Source organism: Echinops telfairi, unplaced genomic scaffold, assembly GCF_000313985.2.
Source record: "Echinops telfairi isolate 266 unplaced genomic scaffold, ASM31398v2 ScPeMD7_2010;HRSCAF=2546, whole genome shotgun sequence".
Classification (NCBI taxonomy): Eukaryota; Metazoa; Chordata; class Mammalia; order Afrosoricida; family Tenrecidae; genus Echinops; species Echinops telfairi.
This window is the reverse complement of record NW_022105908.1, coordinates 20,250,604-20,259,051: the sequence shown is the minus strand read 5'-3', so window position 1 is coordinate 20,259,051 and position 8,448 is coordinate 20,250,604.

Below are 8,448 nucleotides of genomic sequence, written 5' to 3'. Positions count from 1 at the left end.
CTTGTCCCTGGGTTTGTTAACACCACTACCTTCCCCCTACCTCACCATCTCCCATGTCCCCCGGAACCATCCGTCCCATTGTTTTCTCCTCCAGATTGTTTATCCAGCCTATCTTATTTAGACAGACCTATGGAGATCATAACATGCACAAAAACAAGACAGAGCAAAACCAAGCAACAAAACAAAACAACAACAACAAGCCAATGACAAAACAACAATAAAAGCAAAGAAAAGCCTGTAGTTAGTTCAAGAACTGATTGTTGGCCTGTAGGAGTGTTTTCCGGTCGAGTCTGATGGGGTGCCAAGCCCTGGCCTCAAAGACTATTTTTAGTATTCCCTGGGGACTTCGTTGCTCTGTTCCCCTTGCTGTTCTGTTGCACACTCTTAGTGTTTTGCTTCGGTGTGGTGGGATCAGATTGGGCACAATTCCCACACTCTGTCTCTAGGATTACTATTTTCTTAGGGAAGGGTAGTTCTAATGACTTCCACTTGGCTATTTCTATCATAATTGTCCTTAACCCACATGTAAGAGATCCATTGAAGGGAATTTACCAGTTGCTGAATATGTCCATTGCAATTTTGGATTCTGGAACTAGAGAAATCACTACAGGTGGGCTTTGGGTCGCATTGGGCCCGCAGTTTGACAAACTTGAGCTAAGACACCAATAATAACCTGACCTCCATCTCCCCCCACTCTGATCGGTTGACCACAGGGATATTTTTGCGTTCAGAGCCAATATCCAGTCGTCCCTAAGAAGTCTGATTATTTCCTTTCTCCCGGTGAACAGTCATTCCTCTAAAAGGCCATAGGCCCATTTGGAGAAGACTGGGGGAGGGTTGAACAGTATACATTTCTGGCAGTGTAGTAGGATCCTTCCTCAAAGGGACCAGGCTTCCCTTTCCTTCTAGTAGCAGGCTTTGAGGTAAGTTCACTGGACCTAGAATTCGTGCACTTGCCCAGGTCAAGTAAAGATGTTGTGCTTTCCCATCGTTTATCTTCAGGACGTCATGACTAAGTCCTCAGCACCTTAAATCCGTTCAAGTCAGACTATCCTGATTAGTGCTTGACTCCAGTGTCCACTAAGGTAGCCACGCTCACCTGGTCTTTATTGCTGAAGGGCTCTCCCTTGGTCCCTACCATCACAAAGTGCAGCCAACACCGTCGATCATGACAGTACTTGTTACTTATGAAAAAACATTTAATTGTGTGAGCCTTCTTCCAAAGGTAGTTTGCAGTAAAATATGAATATTCATTTATTTATTCAGACATTTGTTGCATACCTACTCTGTACTAAGGGCTGTCAAAGCTCCTGGGAACATAGTAGTGACTAAGGCACACCAGATTCCTGTCCTCACAGAGACCACCTTATTATAAAAAAGAAGTGAACAGATTAAAAACAACAAACCAACCTTAAAACCAAACTTTCTGCCACAGTGTTGGGGCCCTGTGGGGCTGGGTAGAGCTGCCTCTGTGAGTTTCCGAGACTATAACTCTTAGCAGGGCTAGAAAGCCGTTTCTTCCACGGAGCGGCTGGTGGTTTCACACTGCTGGTTAGCAGCCCAACACATAACCGCTACACCATCGGGGCTCCTAATAAACAGATACACAAGATAACTACATATAGAAAATAGTCATAAAGGAAATGCACCGATTGAGGTGATAGATCATAAGAGGATGAGGGATAGTGGGGGAGGAGGAGCATTTAGGAATTAGAGGAAAGCTATATGTTTCATCGTTGCTACATCGCACCCTGACTGGTTCACCTCCTCCCCGAGACCCCTCTGTAAGGGGATGTCCAGTGGCCTACAAATGGGCTTTGGGTCTCCACTCTGCACTACCCCCCACATTCATTCACTATAATATGATTTTTTGTTCTTTGATGCCTGATACCTGATCCCTTCGACACCTCATGATCGCACAGGCTGGTGTGCTTCTTCCGTGTGGGCTTTGTTGCTTCTGAGCTAGATGGCCGCTTGTTTATCTTCAAGTCTTTAAGATCCCAGATGCTATATCTTTTGATAGCCGGGCACCATCAGCTTTCTTCACCACATATTTTGTCATATTGTACACTGTCCGACGTCTCCCTTCACCCACTTTTCTGTTGTCCGTTCCCCAGGGAGGAGGTTATCTGTAGACCCTGTAATCGGTTCCCCCTCTCTATCCCACCTTCCCTCCACCCTCCAGGTATGCCCACTCTCACCACTGGTCCTGAAAGGATCATCCTACCTGGATTCCCTGTGTTTCCAGTTCCTATCTACACCAGGGCACATCCTCCTGTCCAGCTGGATTTGTAGGCAGAATTGGGATCATGATGGTGGTGGGGAAGGAAGCATTAAATTGCTGGAGGAAAGTCGTATGTTTCATCATTGCTACCCTGCACAGCAGTGTCTTACACCCTCTCCTTAGGACCCCTTTTCGCTCCAGAACTTTGCCACGTGGGCAATCGCTGCCAGAAACACCTGGGGTTTATTACTCTGTGATATTTTAAATTAAGTTTTGGTTGTTGCACATCCAGAAACCTTTGACTGTTGCCAAATCTTGTTGTGACCCCCACATTCCATCACGCGGCCACATAAGGGGTTGTGACCCACCGTGTAAGAGGCGGCGGGTGGTAACTTGATGGCGGCTAATCACAACAAAGGGAATGGAGAAGGCATTTGATAGGAATTTAGTACAACTCTTGTTGTGGGTATTAAAAGGACTTTTCTATTTCTTGGCCAAAAAGAGAAAAATATTATTCTTCTGGAAGCACTCCCCCTCGTGCCCCCCCACCATTACCTTCGGTGCTAACTTCTCTGCTTTGAATTTAACTGGTTCAGCAGATCCCCTGAGGCACCATTGTTTTGATTGGCTTTTTTTGGGGGGGTGAGGGTACCCCAATAAGCCTAAGATAAAAAAGATGTATATCACTGAGAGAGCTGGTGTGCAGTCTACTACTGATCACAGAGACTGTTTACACACCCTTTGTTTGGAACAAACCCATGTGTGTATACACTGGAGTCCTAGTAGCAATACTTTTGACTTACCCTTTGTGTCAGTCTGGGTTGACTAAAGAAAAAAATTCATAGAAACTCATATGTGTATAAGAAAGAGCTTTATACAAGAGCAAATGAATATTGAGGAAAAGCCCAGCCCAGTCTAGATCAAGTCCAATATTAGCCCATATATCCGATACCAATCTTTAAATTACTCTTCAGACTCATGAAACACATGCAATGATGCCAAATGCAGGAAGATCACAGGACAGTGGGTGGAAAATCTGGATCCAGTGGTGGTGTAAGCATCTCAGAGCTGGTGTGGGTCTCCATGTGGATCCTCCAGCTCCAGGGGTCTAGCATAGCTCTGTGAGGAACAGAAGGATTTCTCTTGTCTCCCCAAAATATGTACCAGACTTAGCTGCTTAAGAATGACTGTACAATAGGTGATCAGCGAAAGTAGGTCAGAGGTTATTCTCCTTAACATCAGCCATCTATAGTGGCTAGACTATTAGTCTGACTCACCCTAAATAAGACCCACTCCCTTCTGATAAGGATAGTGGTGGTCTGTTTACTTGCAGGAGATACGAGAGAGGGCAAAGCCGCCCAAGGATGACCAAGGTTAGGTAGCCATTATCAGCTGTCTAGATCAAGCAGACACCACTGTTTATCCCACAACGAATGTGGGCACACCCCTAGGTCATCCCCCTCCTATTGATTGTATTGCCTATGTCGCTACCCCTCCCTGTGACTTAGGTCATTGTCTGCTATCAGGGGACTTGCATGCCTCCCAGAATAGTAATTATCTGCTTTCTTGTATGAGATGCCAGAGTGATCAAACTTGTTCAGGAATGAAATGTATTGCCCCTTTCTGTGATGTATGACTCTGTAATCAGATCCCCCTAAAGTGATATGATGCGTGGTTAGCAATAGATAATGAGGCTCCCTGGTTCTCGAGGAGAGGGTGGCTGGAGAAGGTGGCTAAGGAGGACGAGGCAGCAGCTTCTCTGACGGCTAAGCCCTCTCCACGAGGACCATCAAGCCTAGCTGAGGTGAGCTATGCTACCATGAATTGTGTCTGACTCCATTACTTGACTCCATCCTTTAACTCTCATGCTCTCTATGACTTTACTATAATCTCTACTTATTATCGCTGTACAATTGCGCCTACCCAACCTGTGATGTTTTGTGGGGTTCCCTCTCCCCTTTAGCCCCACATAGCTCCATGTGTCCTGTCACCTGGAATACCAAACTGAGAGTCTGTGTGTATCTGGTCTGCAGTGAGTTATTTATCTCCACGGCACCTCCAAATGAGGTCATCAAGCTGCAACCTGCTTGACAGGCAAGTCTCCACCCCTTTGCAAGTTGACACCAGATTATGTAACTCCTACACCCTTATGTAAGATGGGAAGTCTTTGAGAGGTTTTAACAAGAGTAAATGATGTCACCTGTACTTATATATATATTTTAAAGTGCCCTGGCTGTCGTGTGGAGAATAAACTAGGGGGAGGCAGAAGCGATCCGGCCTTGGGTGAAAGTCATGCCAATGAGGAGGAAGAGATGTGGACCAACTTGGAGTATGTGTTCAAAATAGTCTACGGGACCTGGTGGTGGACCGGATGTGGGGGTGAAGGGGTAGGAAGCTTATGCAGACTTGAGTGGCGGGGTGGTGCTACATTTGTTTCAATGAGAAACCTTTGAGGGTCAAAGCTAGGAGCTTCGTCTGGGGCTAGTTTGAAACATCCAAGTGGAGAACCCAAGCAGACCGTGGGAGGTATGAGTATGTAACTAGGAAGAAAAGTCGAGGCTGGAATTCACACGTGAAGCATTGAACATAGATGGTATTTAACCCCTTGAGGGTGGGTGTGCTCTCTGCAATGTAAATGTTGACCTTTCTAGTCTATTTTTTTTTTTAACCTCTCTATTCTTATAGGTAGTCCCAGAGAAATTAAGTAGGCCAAAGGTAAACAAATACTGCATGGCCCCAAAGATTTTACCCAAAGAATTGTGTCTTGTCCCCAGTTCCTGAGAGAGCATCTATGAGAGAAAAAAACAAGCAAACAAAAACTATCTTAGAATTTCCCAACCGATTTAAATGTCTTGAATAAGGATTGCAGGAGTCCCGGTGGCATAATGGTTAGAAGTTGGGCTGCTAACTGTTAAGGTCACCAGTTCGAAACCACCAGCTACTCTTGAAGAGAAAGACGAGGCTTTCTATGTCTGTAAAAATCGACAGTCTCGTGAACTCACCGTAGAAGTTCTGCCTTGGCCTATAGGATCACTATGAGTCAGAATTGACTCAGTGATAGCGGGTTTGGAGTTTTCCAGTTTGATAAGGATTGCAGACCTGATAGGATTTGCTGGAGAGGAGACCCTGGGGCCAGGGGCTGGGCAGACCTGAGGCACTGACTTCCAGAGGCCTCCTGACAATGTAGAAAATCAGTTGATCTCAGGGGAGAGGGGCTGGGTTTGCATTAGATAAAGAGACCCTCATTCAAAGCTCCATGGACTTGCTGATGCAATGAAAGGAATTAGTGTATAAGGAAGCACTACATTGAGAACCTCCCCTAGGACAGCCTCGCCGTCTGCGTCTCTTCATTTGTATGATGTTATTATTGTTATCGTAAATCGTGATTATAAGTACAGTCCTTTCCATGAGTTCTGTGAGTTGCTCCAGTGAATTATCAGATCCAAAGGGGTTGTGTTAACCAGCAAGTCAGGAGAAGGGAAGGCCAGTCTGAAGGAAGGTATCCATGCCCCCACCCTATTTTTCCCTTCCTTTTTGAAAAATAATGTGGCAAAAGAATATACACCAAACTATTTGGCAGCACAACTTCCACATTTCCCATTCAAAGACATCGATTCCTGTGGCGCCATCATGATCACAATCCTTTTCTAAAAGCCTCTGCCCCCAGTAACCCGGACTGAACACCCTTCAGGCATAGACTCCTCCTCCTCCCTTAGGAACCATTAATAAATCCCCTTTAGTTTCTCTATATTTGCTTATTTCGTCAAAATGAGTCAGACAGCATTGGTCAGTTTGCAACTAACTTATTTCACTTAGCACAAGGCTTTCGGGGTTCATCCGTGTGGTAGCATGCTGCAGAATTTCACTTTTGTTTATGGCTGTGTTGCGTTCCATTGTGTGCACAGAGGACACTCGATCCAGCCATTCGTTGATTGGTGGACAACTGGGCTGCTTCACTTTGGGGGCGTTGTGAACAGTGCTGCAAGGCGCACTGGTGTAGACCCGTGGTTCTCAACCTACCTCATGCCACAACCCTTTCATATAGTTCCTCGTGTGGTGGTGACCCCCATCCATACCATTATTTTCTTTCTTTGTTTTAAATCATTTTTTAGGGGGCTCATATAACTCTTATCACAATCCATCCATCCATCTACTGTAGAAAGCACATTTGTACATTCATTACCCTCATCATTCTCAAAACATCTGCTCTCCACGTAAGCCCCTCATTTTCCCCACTCCCTCCCCACTGCCCCCTCCCTCATGAGCCCTTGATAACAATCTAAAAATTATTAATTTGTCATATCTTACACACTGTCAGACTTCTCCCTTCACCCACTTTTCTGTTGTTCGTCCCCAGGGAGGAGGTTATATGTAGATCCTGGTAATCAGTTCCCCCTTTCTACCCCACCCTCCCTTCACCCTCCCGGTATCGCCACTCTCACCACTGGTCCTGAGGGGTTCATCTGTCCTGGATTCCCTGTGTTTCCAGTTCCTATTTGACCAGTGTACATCCATCCTCTGGTCTAGCAAATTTGTAAGGTAGAATTAGGATCATGATAGTGGTGGAGAGGAAGTATTTAAGAACTAGAGGAGAGTTGTATGTTTCATCGTTGCCACACTGCACCCTGACTGGCTCATCTCCTCCCCGCGACCCTTCTGTAAGTGATCTCCAGTTGCCTACAGATGGGCTTTGGGTCCCCACTCCGCACTCCCCCTCATTCACAATGGTATGATTTTTTGTTCTTTGATGCCTGATACTTGATCCCGTCAACACCTCGTGATCACACAGGCTGGTGTGTTTCTTCCATGTGGGCTTTGTTGCTTCTGAGCTAGATGGCCGCTTGTTTGCATAAAATTATTTTCGTTGCTACTTCATCACTATCATTTTGCTACTGTTATGAATCGGGTGACCCCTGTTAAAGGGTCGTTCGACCCCCCAAAGGGGTTGAGACCCACAGGTTGAGAAGCACTGGTGCCGAGGTTTCTGCTCACATTTCTGCCTTTACTTCTCCTGGGTAGATAGCTAGGATTGGGATCACTGGGTCCTGTGGTAACGATGTTCTATGCTTTGAGGAACGACCACACTTATCCCACCATGGCTGTACCAATTTACACTCCCGCCAGCGCCAGCCCGGGGATGAAGATCGGATGGCTCCCTTTCCACCTGAGCTCCGACCCAGCTCTGGGCAGCTAGGGCCAAAGAAGGGCGGACCTCGCGGACAGCCGACGTCAGAACTGAAGAGGGAAGTGAAAAGCAGGGATTTGATTCATTTTCACCTTGCGATTATATCTTTTTTCCGTTGAAAGTTTCACATCAACACTAGGAGGGAATACCGTTTATACTCATGTATAAGCCGAGTTTTCCAGCACATTTTTAATGCAGCTTTTTGTGATAAAATGAGGTGCCTCAACTGATATTCGGGTCCGCTTATACTCACGTATATACGGTCTAGTTCTACTCAGGCAAGGGCAGGCCGTCTTCCTGTGCAGGGACTTTCTTTCACTAAGGCTGGTCCTCCATTGGAGGTATACTGACTTCTGGTGAGAAGAGAGAAATTGGGCGCACCAGTGCCAAGAACCCCATTGTCTGAGCTGGCCCAAACATCCCAAAGAAGCGAGCAAGGGAGCCTGGCAGGGAGAAGAACACACAGGTCTTGGGTCTCTGGCTGGCCACGGTAACCAAGAGGGCCCTTGACAATGTCGTTCACCCTCTCTACCTTCCAAGCCACACCACACTGCTTTACAACACTCTGCCTGCCTGGTTCTCGTTGAGCACCGGGCAGTTTGTCCCCTGGACTTCTCCTCATGCATTCCTTTCTTGAACAGCTGTGTCTGCCCTGCGCCAGGTTCTGCAGCGGATGCTGGTGCGTACAGGAGCTCCTGGGCTTGTGAGGGACAGGCCAGGGAGGAGTGAGCTGCACGGAGTAAGCACGGTGGGGTCTGCGGCAGTAAAGGAGCTATCCTGGGCCACCCCAGCTTGTCGGAGCTGGCACCCCAGGGGAGGCGACACCGGATTGCTGTCCTGAAGGCACTGTGAGGGGGGCGGGCAGACGGAAGGGCACCTATATAAGGTGACCAGACGTCCCGCTTTTGGCAGAACAGTCCCGATTCTTAACAATTTGTCCCGCGACCCACAGCGTTTTAAAAAAGTCCCGATTTTTTGGAAAGAATGCACAAGCTAGGGAAGGGCGGGAGAACAGGAAGGGAATACAGTGAACCCTCGC